The sequence below is a fragment of the Bubalus bubalis genome, chromosome 20, assembly GCF_019923935.1.
Source record: "Bubalus bubalis isolate 160015118507 breed Murrah chromosome 20, NDDB_SH_1, whole genome shotgun sequence".
In the NCBI taxonomy this organism is placed as follows: Eukaryota; Metazoa; Chordata; class Mammalia; order Artiodactyla; family Bovidae; genus Bubalus; species Bubalus bubalis.
Genome location: NC_059176.1, coordinates 62,580,374 through 62,595,823, shown reverse-complemented (window position 1 = coordinate 62,595,823; position 15,450 = coordinate 62,580,374). Strand labels below are relative to the sequence as shown.

Sequence of the window (15,450 nt, the reverse complement as noted above, 5' to 3'; positions counted from 1 at the left end):
CTGGTGGGATCTGCCTCTCCCTGGGCATGTGTTGTTTCGAATTTACTCACAAGGGGCACTCCTGGGAAGGAGGTTAAGAAACACAGGGAGGAACAGGTGAAAGATCTGGGCAACCGGCAGGTGTTGTGTGTGTGTGTGTGTGTGTGTGTGTGTGTTAGTTGCTCAGTTGGGTCTGACTCTTTGCAACCCCATGGGCTGCAGGGAATTCTCCAGGCAAGAATATAGGAGTAGGTTGTCATTTCCTTCTCTAGGGGAATCTTCCTCACCCAGGGATTGAACCCAGGTCTCTTGCATTGCAGGCCGATTCTTTACCATCTGAGCCACCAGGGAAGTCCAGCCAGGCGTTAGTGGTGGTGAAAGCATTTCCAGTGTCTATTGAAGAAAGATTTTGTTGTTGTTTTTCAGAGTGTTTGTTCTTCTTCCCCCAAAATGTAACTGTATTGACAAGTTCTAAGAGGCTCTGTAAGAGAGGGAATTACATACCCAGATGGAAGGAGGTTGCTGAGAAGCAGAGTTATATTTAAACGATTGGTAATGAAAGGTCAAACTTGAGAAATCAAAAGATGTCTAAGAGAGCTTTTTAACACTGAGCTCACAGGAATCAAAGAATGAAATGTGTTCTCATGTTTGTCTTCCTTCCCAATAGTTGAGAACATTTAGTTATGTTTTGTGATCAAGGTCAATTACAGTCATGGACAAGGTAGTCTGCATTTTCCCCGGGTTCTGTTGGTGAAGTCAGCCATCAGGGAAGACCAAAGTTCTCAGTAGATGATGGAGCAGATGGTAAGGTGTTCTATCAAGTAAGTCCTTTCTGTTGAGACCGTTGAGATACCAATTAAAACATCAGAAATCTAGAGACTCTAAGTGAGTATATAAAAGCTTGAGAGAGAAATAGACAAAGCTCCTTAGGAGCCATGTAAAATAAAGAAGAGTAAACACTTTAAATGTATGTGAAAACCTTATTCAACATACACTGTTAATAACAGGAAAACTGTTAAAGCCTCTGTCCCTGCCCCCCTCTCCCCAGTAAAGAACAATGACAAGAATCACAGCCAGGATAGAGCCAACCTTCCTTCTCAGATGGAGAGAACAACCACTGAATCTGGTTGCAGTTTTCAAAACACGAAAGTAGTTATTGCTTTAAACAGAACAATCTAGAAAAGACTAGAAGTTGAGTGGAGGGAGTAGAAGTGGGGTGGGTGGAGAGACAGGACTCCAGAATATTGAGTCATTAAAATAAAGGATAAACTGGAAAAGCAAGTGTTAAAGAAAGACTGAATTTCTCTGGGAATATCAAGAAAGAAAAAAAAATGCAAGAGACTCAGTTGAAAGTATGGTTTTCCAAAACTAACAGCGAGGTGGCTCACGGCAAAAGATTAGCAGTGGACAGCCACTGCTGATGCTGCTACTCCTAAGGAAACAATCTGTGCCCCAGACCATCATTTCAGCTGTGAGTGAACAGAATTTCCAGAACTGATGTAAGAGCTGAGACTGGAAACTGAAGCAGTGTTGAGTGCACACTTGATTTCATAGGTATTTAAAGTATTCCACATCTCATTCCAAAAAAGGATCTCTGCTGTGTGGGGCAGTTACATAACAGCCAAGCTATAAATATAGAAAGAATTAGTTCAATCGATGCACAAATAAATGAACGGAGCTCTGGGATAACAGAACCATCACTAGAGGTCGGCCGCTTGACAAACCTCCGCAGCTCTTCCAGGTCTGTTTTTAGGCTAAGAGCCTGAGCCCAGGGCCACGGCTGTAGTTTGAGTTCTGAAGTCCACACTCCTTCCAGCAGCAGAGGGCCCACGGAGGCTGACAGCACAGAAAGGCAGCCAGCTACTAACTCGACGATCCCCAGGACAAGGGGTGCAGCCCTTCTGTCTCAGGGCTAAGTGTGAGATGAACGCAGGCCGCTGTTCTATGCCTGTTCTTATTTAAAAGGTCATCAACAGCAGTGATTTTCTGCTTTGAAAACGTGCTTAGGATTAGAATGTGATCAAATGTAGCAGTCGAGACGGTAACCTTCCCCATTGCAGTGGAAAACTACAATGTTCCTAAAAGGAAACGGGGTCGGGGGTGGGGGAGAAAAAGGAACCTCAAAAAAAGAGAAAACACAAAATAGGAGATCCTTACCAATTATCTACTAGGTTTGATAGCAGAAAACTTCACAAACTCCCTAACCATAACCTCATCTGCAAATAGCATTTCCAGCATCACGGCAATAAGCAATCAGCGTCACTGACAAAAAAGTACAAACATTTTAAAAAATGATTTCTCTCAGAGATATGCAAACTATGAGGAGTGGAAAAAAGGGAAAGAGGAGAGTGAAAAATTCTAAGTGTCAGATTTTTCTCAACAGTTACTACTATCTATTTATAAAACTACAAATATTTGTGGAAGCTTAAGTATGACTCAGATTTCCAAGTGAAGAGACAAAAAGAAATATAAGCAAAAATAGATAGTAAGAAAAATAAAATAAAAATTAAAAATAACAATTATAAGAGGATATGCCAATGGGTTACATTTCCCTATTTTAAAAAATTTCAGGTTATATTTAAGAAAAGATCCAAGAATATTCTACATAAAAGATAAAGTAGATGTGGAAAGGGTAAAAATAACTGGATGAGTCAGAAAATATCAAACCTATTTTGAAAACAGAATACAAAACAAAATGGATGAAGCAATAAAAATAAGTTTATTATATGACAATGTAAGGTAAAATAATGAAAACAAAAGGTGTTAAATTTTATATGAACCAAAACACATTGCAACAAAGTATGTGAAAGAAACTTAAAACTACAATATGGAGTTGAAATAAAAATGGTAGCAGAAATCTTTATCTAGTCATAACAATAGACATAGTAGGGGGAAAAAAGAAATAGTTTGCAAAGCTGCAATTAATAACTAAATAATTGAAAGAGGAATTTTATAATGTGAATTGAAAGGGAAAACACGGAACATGGAAAGCTTTCACAAGAAAGAAAAATAACAGGCAATTTCAGTAAAGGAAAAATGCCTAAAATGTTACTATTTTATTTTAAATTTGAAAACTGACAATATCAATGAAAAAAAGATTTTAACTATCACCTGGTCAGGGAAGAAATATGAAATACAATTACAAATCATTGTCAAATATGGAAAACAAAGGTAGTACCCATCAAATCCTTGAACTGAAAGGTAAGGTATGTGTAGAGAAAACTTACTTCTTAAAGGTCTTTATTAATAACAAAGAAAATTTTCAAAAACTAGAAATATACTTCTAGAAAAAGAACCAAGCAAAACCTCTGGGGGAAAAATACATGCAGAAGTAAACAAATGCGACAAGAAATATTCTCTGATATATGACAGCAGAGATTTCTCACTTTGAGAAGAAAAAACAAAATGTTTAAGTTTCACTAGTAAATTCAGTGAGGAAACACAGTTAAACTAGAAAAAATTTAAAAGCAATTAAAAAAGACTAAAAATCGTTAGGGAATATCTCGTCCATTGACATTGGTGATGCGTTTGGACACTAAAGTAAAATGGATGATTTTACCAGAGTTACAGAAGTTTAAATAATATAAAAAGAGGTTGAGAATATGAATAGACCGATTGCTATGGAAGAAATGAAGACTGTTAGCCAAAAAACTGATTTCCTTGCTATAATGACATATGGGTTAACTATAAATTTTTTTTCAGATTTTCAAATAAAAAAAGTACAACTCATAAAAAATTAAGTTCAGTATTTCTTAGCTTATTCTAGCAGAAAAAAAAATCCTGTTCTTAAGTCTGATAACACTACAAAAAAATAACTGCTTTGAGACACAATTCTTATAAATGTGAAAATATCTGTGAATAGAATATGACCCTATTTTTAAAGTATTTTTAGCATGAACAGGTAAGGTTTATCGGAGAAACATGTCCAGTTTCATGAATGTAAAGTAGTGAATAAAATACACAATTTAAATAACTTCAGGTACAAAATTCACATGGCCTTAATAAAAGATTAAAATATTTGATAACATTCAATGCTCTTTTTGGTAAAAACTTAAGAACAGAAATCAGAAAATACTTCTTTAACAAATCATATTTCTAAAACCTACCAGTTTGTAATAGAGAAATTTTTGAAGCTTTCTATTTAAAAACAAGGGAAAATCAAAGATGTTTTTTATTAAAATTATTTAGCATATCTTTGGAGATTCTTGTTATCCTAACAATGCTTCAAAAATGCACTAAAGAGTCAATACTATAAAATGAAAAACAGAATTTTAGGTTGAACCTGAAGAAACTAAGGATTCCAACTAAAAGTATTGAAAATAAAAAGACAGTTCATGAAAGTGTTCAGATAAAGACGAACTCCACAAATCTCCAAAGCATTTCTAGTAAAAGGCTGCAAGAATCTGGTAATTGGTTTGAGGCAGTCCCATTCACCATATCAGCAAAAATATATAATATTTTAGAATCACCCTACCTCAAGACATGCAAACAAAACTAGAAAATGCTGATTTTAGAAAAGAGATGTAAAGAAAAAAACTGTTCTACATTGGGTGATTGAATATAAAAAAGGCTATATTTTCCACATGTTAATTGTTAGATCTGATTTATTTTCAATTAAGCCTATAAAAATACTTATCAAAGTATGACAAAAATTATTCCAATTTTTGTTTGAAAAATAAATATGCATGATTGGTAATTACAGTTTTTAAAGACTTGGCCTCGTAAAATATTGAAAACAAATAAAATGCATGCTTATCAAAAAATTTTAGAAAGCACACAACAGTATAAATTTGAAAATAAAAATCTTTATGGTTTTGGTTTAAAAACAGAAACAAATTTCAACTCAACAGAGAATGTAGGAGCAAGCTTACATATACTTGGTAAATGATAAATATTAACAAAGCAAATGGAGAGGTAATGATTATTTAATGAATGCTTTGGGAATAATTAGAAATCAAAATGAAGAAAAAATTAACTCACACCTAGACATCATAATAAAAAGTGAATGGAGTAAATGGTAAATTAATAATGGTAAAAATAATAAGAAAACTAGGAGAAAACAGAATAGAACTATGTATGAAAATAATTTTGATGATTCAAGCACAGAGAAAGTAGGTTGGTGGAATTCAATTTCTAAAAGTCTTCTATGGATATAAAATACTTGAAACAAATGATAGGCAAATGTTTCTAATCTAAAATAGATGAAAACTTTTTATAAATTTATTAGAACAGAACCAAGCATCAGTGCTCAAGAGACAAATATTTGAAGAAAATGGATGGTTTAAATTAAACACCAATAGGAAATCAACATCTGATGAACCAACCACATTTTCTACAATTTAAACAAATTCAAACTGAATCAGTATGCCATCATTTCACACCCACCAATTTAAAGTGAATGACACACACACACACACACAAAAAATAAAGTGAATGACAAAATTTATTGCTAGCTGGGCTTTGGGGAAACAGGGAACTCTTGTATGTGGATGACAATAAGATTTGATTTGTTTCCTCTGGGAAAAAACCTGATAATGCATATTGCAAACAAACAAAAAAACTATTCCACTCATAAAGATTTGTCTCTCAGAATATATCCCGGTAAAATTAGTTTTTAACAGGTCATGTGTAAAGATACTAATATCATTGTTTAAATTTCCAAACACTGAAAACAATTTAACTGTACAGGAAAGGGTAATCGTAAATGTTGAAATGAACTATCATGGTAGTTAGTTCTGGGCTGGGTGGATATCCCACCAACCATACAGGATGTTGTCTGATAAAATAATTATTCTACTAAAGAAAGTCTGAAAGTTACTCTTTTCCAAGAAAACAGAAAAATTTAAAAGTGATTGCAGATACATTGAAAAATTGTAAAAAAACAATTAAAAGTGAAAAAAGTAGAACATAAAAGTATATAAAATGTATGAAACTATGGATAATGATATGAAGTCCATTAAAATATGGATAAAAATAAGAAAAAGGCTTAAATAATATAAATAATTGAAGATTTGCTCAAATGAGGTGGATATTGTTTAAAATTATTTTATTAATAAATAAAATTAACATCTTAGGCTGAAAAATAGAAAAAGAAAGAATGTGTTCTTAAACCCTGACTCATACAGAAATCATGTGCTTTTTGGTAGGCATTTCTTAGATCACACCTTAGCAAGACCGCAACTGAAATCAGAAGTACATTTACCCTATTGGGGGAACTAAGCAAAAGATAATTATCTCGGATCAAGGATCTTTTCTACTTCTCTAATTCAATTCCTGGGGACCATTTTCCTTGAGCAAAAATTGCTCAAAGAAGAATTATGTGTTATTCAAGCAATCTGAAAACCAAATCTCTTTTGACTTATGGATGGTTATAACGATCCAGTGTCTATGTTGTTGTTTCTGGTATCAGCTAACACGATATTTAGTTAAATATCTTTCTGATATTTTGTTTTAAAAATAAAACAAAAATATTTCCATCAGAAACTGTACCATTCTTCCACCTTTTTATAAAGTTGTGTGTGTGTCATAAAAATACATTTTAAATATCCTTATACATTTAATAACTCATTGTTTAGGATAAATGGTATTTTTAAAGACAAATACCATTCACACTTTTCATTCTTAGAGCATCCACAACATTGTCATACAGCATCTCTGTGCATTTTAACCCCTTACTTTCAGAAAGGGAAAATGTCTTATGCTCTTTTCAGAAGGGTCATTTGAATGGAAATGCTCTCTACCATTAGTTTTTTATATACGTTGCATTTTGACATGACACTTTCACATCAGAAAAGTCACAGATCTGACAGAGTGGCTATGTTTTTGGAAGAGCAACTTGGGAGAATGCTCGGGACCTGGGGCCAGAAGTCCTGGGTGTGAGTTGCTATTCTGTCCAGTTTTCCAGGAATCTCCGAGTCTGCATGTATAAAGCAGGGTGAAAAGGAATGACAATGCGTGTACTACCAATTTCACACATTAGTTCTGAGGCTCAAAACGAATTCTAAAAACTAGATCACACAGGTAAAGGTTAAGGTATGACACAAACCCGTGTGACTGCTTCATTAATACCTGGAGACAGTATTTTTTATATTTTAAAATCTGAGTGCAATTCAAGAATTGAGCACTCGGTCCAAAGTCACCATATTCCGGGCATTGGGGCTGTCTACCAAGTCTGTCCTGCTTCTCTTCCTGCGCTCTCAAGAGAGAGGGCACAACCCCCTTCACTGCCAGCTAACCTCCTGCACAGACCCAGAACCCTCACTGCCCCGCAGCCCCCATGGCTTCAGATGGCAGTCTGTGCATGGGCAGCCTTACCTGAGAAGGACCTCGCCTCTTCCTGCCCATCTGTGAGCTGCATTTATACCTTTGGTATTTCCTCTTCCTTAGGTCCCAGATTGCTCCACCTCAGGCTCTCAGAGGTTCATTAGAGATGCACCTCGAAGAACAAATGACTCTGTAGTTGAGGAAGTGGGTGAGGAAAAGCATTTCATGGCCAAAGGAAAGGCAGGAGCAACGATAAAGAAACTGGAAAGGGAGTACTTAGGTGTGGCTGGAGGAGTCATGAGCTCCTAGACATGGCAGAGGGGTCTTGGAAGATGGGCGGGCAGCACCAGGTGTAACTTCCCCAGCAAGCAGAGCCTGAAGGGTGACTCCATCCAGATAAGAGTGGCAGAGAATGGCTAATCATTCTAATGTACCAGATCTCTATTGATTTCTTCGTTCTTTTCTTTTCTGTACCAAAACTATCATTAGCCCAATAGTTTTAGAATCACATCCTTTATAGGGAATTTATTTTCATTAATTTTAGAGACTTTTATCAATTGTGACGCTCACTGTTGGAGAAGATGCAATAAAGTCACAAAATGCAATAAAATTCCTGCAAGGCGAATAGTACATGTGCATTAGATTTGTTTTTAAAGTTCATATTCTTTGACCCAGTAATTTTGCTTTGAAGAATTTATCCTAAGGAAATAATGAAATGTTCATAAAATGTATGACAAGAATGTCCATCACAAAATTATTTAAAATTGAGAAAGTACTGAAAACACATTATATATCCAACAATAGTTTATTGATTTAAATAAGGTTCACAGATGAGAATGGATGCTATTGATTGTTAGAACTGAGAAAAGCTTGGTCCTGTACCGCCTGATGCTGGGTGCACATCTGCATGCATACACCTATGACCAGGGGACAAAATGCACAGCTCATTATTCAGGTTCGTTATCACTGCACGCTGAGATAGCAAGTGGCTTTAATTTTATTTTACTTTATAGGTTTTCCAAGCTTTCTTTAATAAGTATTTTTGCTTTATTGGGGGAGGGGCTTGAAATAATTGCCTTTTAAAGCTTTCTTTTATTATGGTAAAATATACATACCATAAATTTTGCCATTTTAACTATTTTTATGTATACAATTTAGTGACATTAATTACATCCACATGTTATTTAATTATCACCACTATTTCCAAAAACTTTTGCGTCTTCCTCAAACAGAAACTCTGTACCCACAAAACAATAACTCCTCCTTCCCCTCTTCTCTCAGCCTCTGAAAACCTCTGATCTATTTTCTGTCTCTGTGGATTGCCCTATTGTAGGTGTTTTATTTAAGTGAAATCATGCAATATTTCCCCTTTTGTATCTGGTTTGTTTCACTTACCATGTTTTCGCGGTTCATCCATGTTGCACCATGGGTCAAGATTTCCTTCCTTTAAAAAGCTAAATAATATCATATTGTAAGGATATACCAAATTTTGTTTATCCATCCATCTCTTGATGGACACTTGAATTGTTTCCACCTTTTGGGCATTGTGAGTAATGCTGGTGTACAAATATTTGTTCAAGACTCTGGTTTCAATTCTTTGGGTATATACCTAGCAGAGGAGTTGCTGGCTCTGATGGTAATTCTGTGATTAATTTTTGAGGAAACTGCTGCTTTTTATCAGGAAAAAATGGCATATTTTAAACCTCAGTGTGACTCAGCTTTTAGGAATATAGTATAGGAAGGAACAGTTTGATGTTGATATCTATCAGTTGTAAAATTGATTGCCTTAAAATGTTCTGGGTTTGACATGTGCCCACACCAGCTAGAAACTTATGCCAACTTTAGAAAATGTCAATATAAATTTAATTTATCCAAATATCTGTAAGAGCTCTACATATGCCAAGTATTTCAAGGCTAGACGCTAAAAGAAACTTTGTGATCACTAACTCTTTTTGGAATACTTCAAGTTGCAAAAGCACCCCTGAGAAAACCACATCATTTGCTTTATTGCAATCTTTTGCCAATACTTAGATCTTTTCCTCACATTTCCACACATGAAATTTTCAGTTGCAGGCAGACTCTAAGTTGTTTTTTTTTAAAGTTAGTTAGTTAAAGTTAGGTATCTAATTAAAAAAAACCAGATTGCCACTTTTAAAATTTAGTCTGAAATGCAATTCTGTTTAAGGAAATTTTGCTTAAGTAACTCATCAGAAAAGCATGATTGATTGCTTATGGTTTGAATAGTTTAACAATAAGAATCATGGAATTTAATAAAGTATACTGTTTTCTCACAAGTTTAAGACATCTACAAGGAATCCAACTCAAACATGATATTTAACCCTTCTGAAGTTTTTCCACAAAATTTTTTTCTAATTGACTTGGCAAACAAAGTAAATCTGGCCCACAGTTTTCAGGACAGGGGTTATCTCTTGTTGTCTGCTTTGAAAATGCTTATGTAGACAGAGAAGGTTCTAGAAACAGGAGAATGCATAGCATGTGGAGAGGAGAAAAAAAATCTTTACAAACACCCGAACTTCAAATTTTTCTAGCTGTACAAGCTAACTGTATAATCTAAAATCACAGTTACCTAGGATGTATTCCAGAAAAAAAAAATGCAGTGCTTTTATGGTGGAACAGACATATAAAAAAAGAGACATACAGAGAGTGGGGACATTGGGAAGGGGATGTAAAAGTAGAAATTTAATAGGCAAAAGATTCATATCTAGAATGCATAAAGAATTCCTAAAAGTTAATAAAAAAAAGACAAACAGTTCAGCTTAAAAACTGACAAAGTGTTGAACTGGTAATAACCAGGAGAGGAAAGCAGAATGGACAAGAAGCATCTAAAAATAAGCTTGACTTCACTAGCAGCCAGGGGGCTGCAAATTAAAACAACCATGAGAAAGCATTTTATACCCATGATGCTGCTAAAAGCCAAGTTTAACAGCATCAGGTAACAGCACTGAAGCAGGGAAATCAGGACTCTTCTCTGTTGATGGAAGTGTAGATTGGTGAAGTCATTTTAAAGGGTAATTTGGGGAAATCTAAAATAGTTGAAAATGTACATCTCCTGTGACCCAGCAATTCTACTGCTAGGTGTATACTCTAGAGAAACTTGCACTTAAGGAAATTAGTGCAAATTCCTCCACTAAAAATAGCAAGTTTTATGGGGAAAACAGGGTTCGAGAAGATCACTCAAAAACTGTGGAATTGGTCACACAAGAACTAACAAAAACAAAAACAAATTTTTTAAATCATAACAAATACAGGACAGTTAATACACTGCTGGCGTTTGCTCCTGGAGTCCCAGACATCTGTCCTTCCAGGCTCTTTCCTTCCTGGACCGCTAAGTGTGGATGTCCTTTAGCAGAGAGCATTCTCATAAACATTTAAAATATGACTCTGAGGATAGCCTTCTTCATTACTCTATGGTTTTAATACAAGGGGGAAAGCTTCTGATTCCTTCATCTGCACGCCTGTTGTTATCTGCAAAGGACATTTCTGTAGATTTTCAGCTCAGGTCTGTATTCATTGCTAAGACTTTCTCTTTCAAGTGCTTCAGAATAGTAACATGTTGGGAAAAATCACATATAAGCCAGCATGACCTCCTGTTCTACCAACATCCTTCCCCTATTTGCAATGGTATGTTTAGTAATTTGTACAAAATGTAACCAGAGCTGTAATACGGATGTTCATTACAGCATTGTTTGTCAGGGCAGGGGGCCCCTGAATGCTTTCACTTGGGAACAAGTAAGGAAAACGTGGTGTATACAAATCGTGGGATGTTACATAATAACTAAGACAAATCAACTAGATCTACGTGTGCCAACGTGGGCTTTCCGGGTGGTGCAGTGGTCAAAGAATCTGCCTGCCAAAGCAGGAGATGCAAGAGACGTGGGTCCGATCCCTGAGTCATGAAGATGCCCTAGAATAGGAAATAATCTGCTCCTGTATTCTTGCGTGGAAAATTCTGTGGACAGAGGAGCCTGGTGGGCTATATAGTCCACGGGTCACAAAGAGCACACACACATAGACACAAACATGCATGTGCCAATGTAAATAGATCTTGAACACATATATTACATTGAAAAAGCAAGCTGTTTACATTTAAAAAGCAGAAAAAGTAAAATGTTTTAAATCATGTAAAATAATATTAAGGATTACTCAGTAGTAAAAGTACAAAAGTATAGATTGGAAAGATACATTCCAAAATAATAATCACCACTTTCTCTGCAGTAGGCAGGAAGAGAATGAAAGCTCTTTGTCAGTTTTATTTATTTTAAGCAAAATTAAGATTCTCAGGCAAAAAATGAGAAAATGTTATCATTGGCTGCAAATCCTGGCTCATGGGTAATGTGTCTTTTCAAAATTTTTCTCCTTTTCTCTCCTGCATTAAAAATTTCCCCAACTGAAGAAAGTAGGAATTTAGCTCAGCTGAGCAGACATTTTACTGAGTGCCTCACATGTGCACACATAGCCTCGAGTAACACCGATGGAAGGAGTGACCCAACGCTGCCCGCAAATCCTTTGCAATGAGTGCGGTTGGTAAGAGGGGTCTGAGGGTGCGGAGATGAACAACCTACCCCATCTCCGGGACACAGGGCGACTTGTTCCTGAGACATGCAAGGCTTGGTGGACTGAGCAGCGCTCAAGGGCGAAGCTTTCCTTTAAAGGTATGACCTACTGTAGAAATACATGTTTTTGCGGGGGAGAGGGGGAGATGAAAGATGTTTTGTTTCTGTTTTTTAACTCCTTTCCAAATGAAAACCCAAGGACAGGAGACAAAGGAACCTAATGGTGTAATCAGAAATGGCACAGGAAACCCTCATTCTACTATTTAAAAATGTTACTGTAATGAGGTTGAATTCAAATTCATCCACAGAAAAATGTTAATGATCCTTTGCTAAATAAATTCATTTTTAAGTAGTGTAAGTGGTAAAGGTTCTCTGTGTCTGGTTAAGGCAGAACTTTTAACACTGGAACATTACCACTTGGGGAACCCTCCTACCCTCTCCTTACGCTGTAGTTTCCCCATCTGTCAAAGTCGCTGTGGTAGTGACCATCTGTCAGCAAAGGAAAAGGAGATGGTACATCACGTGCAAAGCTGCCCCGAGTAAGCACTCTGCAAGGGGAAGTTCCCTGTCTCCTCTTCTAGAGGAAGCTACTACTATGAAAGCAATGTTATGTTACACTAATTACAAATGGTCACTATCTATTCTTTGATGTAAGATTTGTTTCATTGCAATTTGTTATCCCAGTAAAACTTATTTTTATGGCTTTGAAAAGAATAAAAGATGCAGTCCATTTAGGAGTCTGCATTTCAAATGCTTTCCTAATTCTCACAATTTTCTTATATCACAGGGGTAATGGACTTGCAGTTCAAAGAGTGTTCACATAGTGCCTTAGGAGTCCTTGAACCCCAGAAACTGCAAAATTGTGTTATTGAATAGAGGTAAATTTTTCCGGGGAGAATGTCCATAACTTTTATTAAGTGGACCCCCGCCCCAGCCACTGCTGTGATGTTATATGTGTCTTTCACTATACTCTAGCTTTTCAAATGTATACGAAATGTAACATTTGCTGCCTACCTTTATGGTAAGAAAAACGGCTATGGAGGGGGATGGGAATTGGATAAAAAAAAAGAGAATAAATCAGTAAATCAAGAGAAAAGCCTGGTGCAGAGCTACAAAAGTGGAATGAACACCCCCCACTCCCTGATCGGTGACCCACTGAAAAGCAAGAAGCAAGCAGCAGTCCAGTGGCAGCAGATGCATGATAAGCAGGTGAACAGGATAACATTTATAACAATAGTCAACATACCATCTCTTTTTTTTTCTGTTGCATACATTTTTTTCTACTGTCACAGTCATGAACCAAGAGGAAATGTTTAAGAAAAATTTAATGTCTCTGTTGCAAATGTCAAACTTTGGAGCTGGAGGAAACATTTCTGAGCTCCAGGTGCTGCAGATCCAGGAGGGGCAGAGGGGAGCTCTGGTTCCTGCGGAAAATGTCCAGACCCTTCTCGTCTCCTTCACTCTCACCCCCATAGGCTGGTGTCCCCAGAACAAGGGAAACTGCCCTTTGCCCTTCTCCCTTGGGCCTTCAGTGATGACTCTGGAGCCCTTTCTTGGCTGTGGTCTTTGGACTTGATCAATTTTCCCATGGGCAGGGCAGGGTGGCCTTTGGCGGTCTCAAAGATTTCCTCCTCTGGTAATGGATGCTCCCTAGGAACAGTTTTTACTTCTGCCACGTGGACCTTGGCTACTTCGCATCTAGGGAGCCCTATGGACCCCCGGCTTGGCCTCCGCCTCCACCCATGGACTCGAGGCTGCCCCCACCCACCCCCACTCTCCACCTCATTGCCAGCCACATGGTACCATTTCTTTGGGGGTATCTTGTAACAGGCAGTGATTTTCAAACTTTTTTTAAAAGTAGTGGAATTATTCTTTCCAAATGAACTGCTGAGCCAAAATCCAACCCATAAAACAGCTTGAAGCAGAAAGCAGAGCTTGGATAGAGAACTGGTCATATCTTGACAGACTGAGCTTCTCAGCCACAAAGCGACTCTACGGCACCCCACAAACCCCAGGAACACAAGCGAGAAATGCCTGGGAGAAGGGAACGGAGCAGCCACCGGTCACTCGCCCTGTCAAGTTTCTTGATTGTACAGAGCAAAATCCAATTCTAGGCCCCCTGATCAGTGAAGGAATTCATCAAAAGGCAGCTGTAAAGCTAAGTGTTATACGGAAGGCTGAGAGAAACAAGCTCAAAACCAGAAATAAAAGGGTCTAGATCAGCTGAGCTTCTGAGAAGAAGGTCATGCATGAACATACAGTTTATGTACCACACAATTCCAGGGTGCCAAGTGCTAGACTCGTGTGGTGTACAACCTGCACAGCTGTCCATGATGATCCTAAGCAAGGCCTTTGGGGTCCCTTGGGAGGTGATGTTCAGAGAGTCGGCAGTTCAGAACAACAGTGTCCTTCCTGCTCCTGTGTGCCAAGTGCTTTTCCTATTTCAGCTTATTTCATCCCCTCCACAGCTTTCAGAACATCATACAAATCATTGGGAGCCCTTATTAAAATGCAGATTTCTACATTTTGCCCCCTGGGATTCTATCTGATGATAAAAGTTCTTGGGTGGCAGCCTGGAAATTTCCATTTTACAAGAACTCCAGCTGATTCTCATGGGGGTGGTATAGAAAATATACTTGGAGGAACACTGGTGGACATGCCAAATTTTATACAGACAGGACAAGTTTCACCTACAGCCAAGATCCCACAGCTGGCAAATTTGCAAAGAGGGGGTTTGAACGCAAACCCTTCTGGTTCCAAAGCATGTACATTTTTCATTAGACTCAAGGTACCATCTCTTTGTACTTGTTTCCAAAGCTTTAGTTCCCTAATGTCCCAAATATCACTTCATATGTTTTTTCGAAGTGATTTTATTAAAAATAAAACAGATTTATTTTAAAATGAAAAAAATGTTTATTTCCACAGAAAATCGGTGTCATTTGCCACTTACTGTAAATGGGAATTTGCTATAAATGTCACAGATCCCAGGCCTGCAGCTGGAAGGCAAGAGCTTGGCCCATCCTGAAAATAGCCAGGCTCAAACAATGCAGCTTCCACATGAGCTCACTTGCTCACTCCTCCCTACTGAAGAACAAGCAAATGAATTTGACGTTTATATCGTACCCACAAGTATGACGTGCACACAGGGGCTCAAAGGTGAGGTTTCCCCACTATGGGGCAGTTTTTCACGCTGCTTGAGCTATGCGAATGTCTTCCTGGGTTGAGGGTCCATAGCCCTTCCGAGTCTCAAAGGAATCCATTATTCCAAAGGAGGTAAGAACTGCAGTTGAAATGAATGTTTTCAATCTTGCTTTTCTCGTTAGCACCCACCCTTGCCTCATCATCAAGAATCTCTCCAGGTGTGCTTTGGTCGTTTTCATCCTTCCCAAGTGGGACTCATTTTGAAAGGACATTTTGCCCATGTTTCCAAGATGGCCCCCTGGAAAGGTACAAGGTACCAACAGAAAGTTTGTGCCCTGAATGTATCATGGCACACAACATCTTGTCCTTCAGATGTCTGCTCTGTAACTAATCTGTACCTTTGGTCTGGATGTTGTAATAAGCTGCAACATTTCCCTATAGCTTTCATTTAAAAAATAAATTATAAATGGAACAGTGAATAGATGGATGGCAG

The 15,450-nt window shown here is 37.4% G+C and overlaps 1 long non-coding RNA gene across 1 annotated transcript in view; it reads left to right on the top strand.

Moving 5' to 3' along the window:
* The window catches only part of LOC123330791, a 36,710-nt gene that overhangs the window by 16,882 nt on the left and 4,378 nt on the right, over positions 1-15,450 (top strand). Inside the window, exon 3 of the long non-coding RNA XR_006546961.2 lies at positions 11,657-11,915. This is a non-coding gene — a long non-coding RNA (uncharacterized LOC123330791). The remainder of the gene's footprint in view (positions 1-11,656; positions 11,916-15,450) is intronic.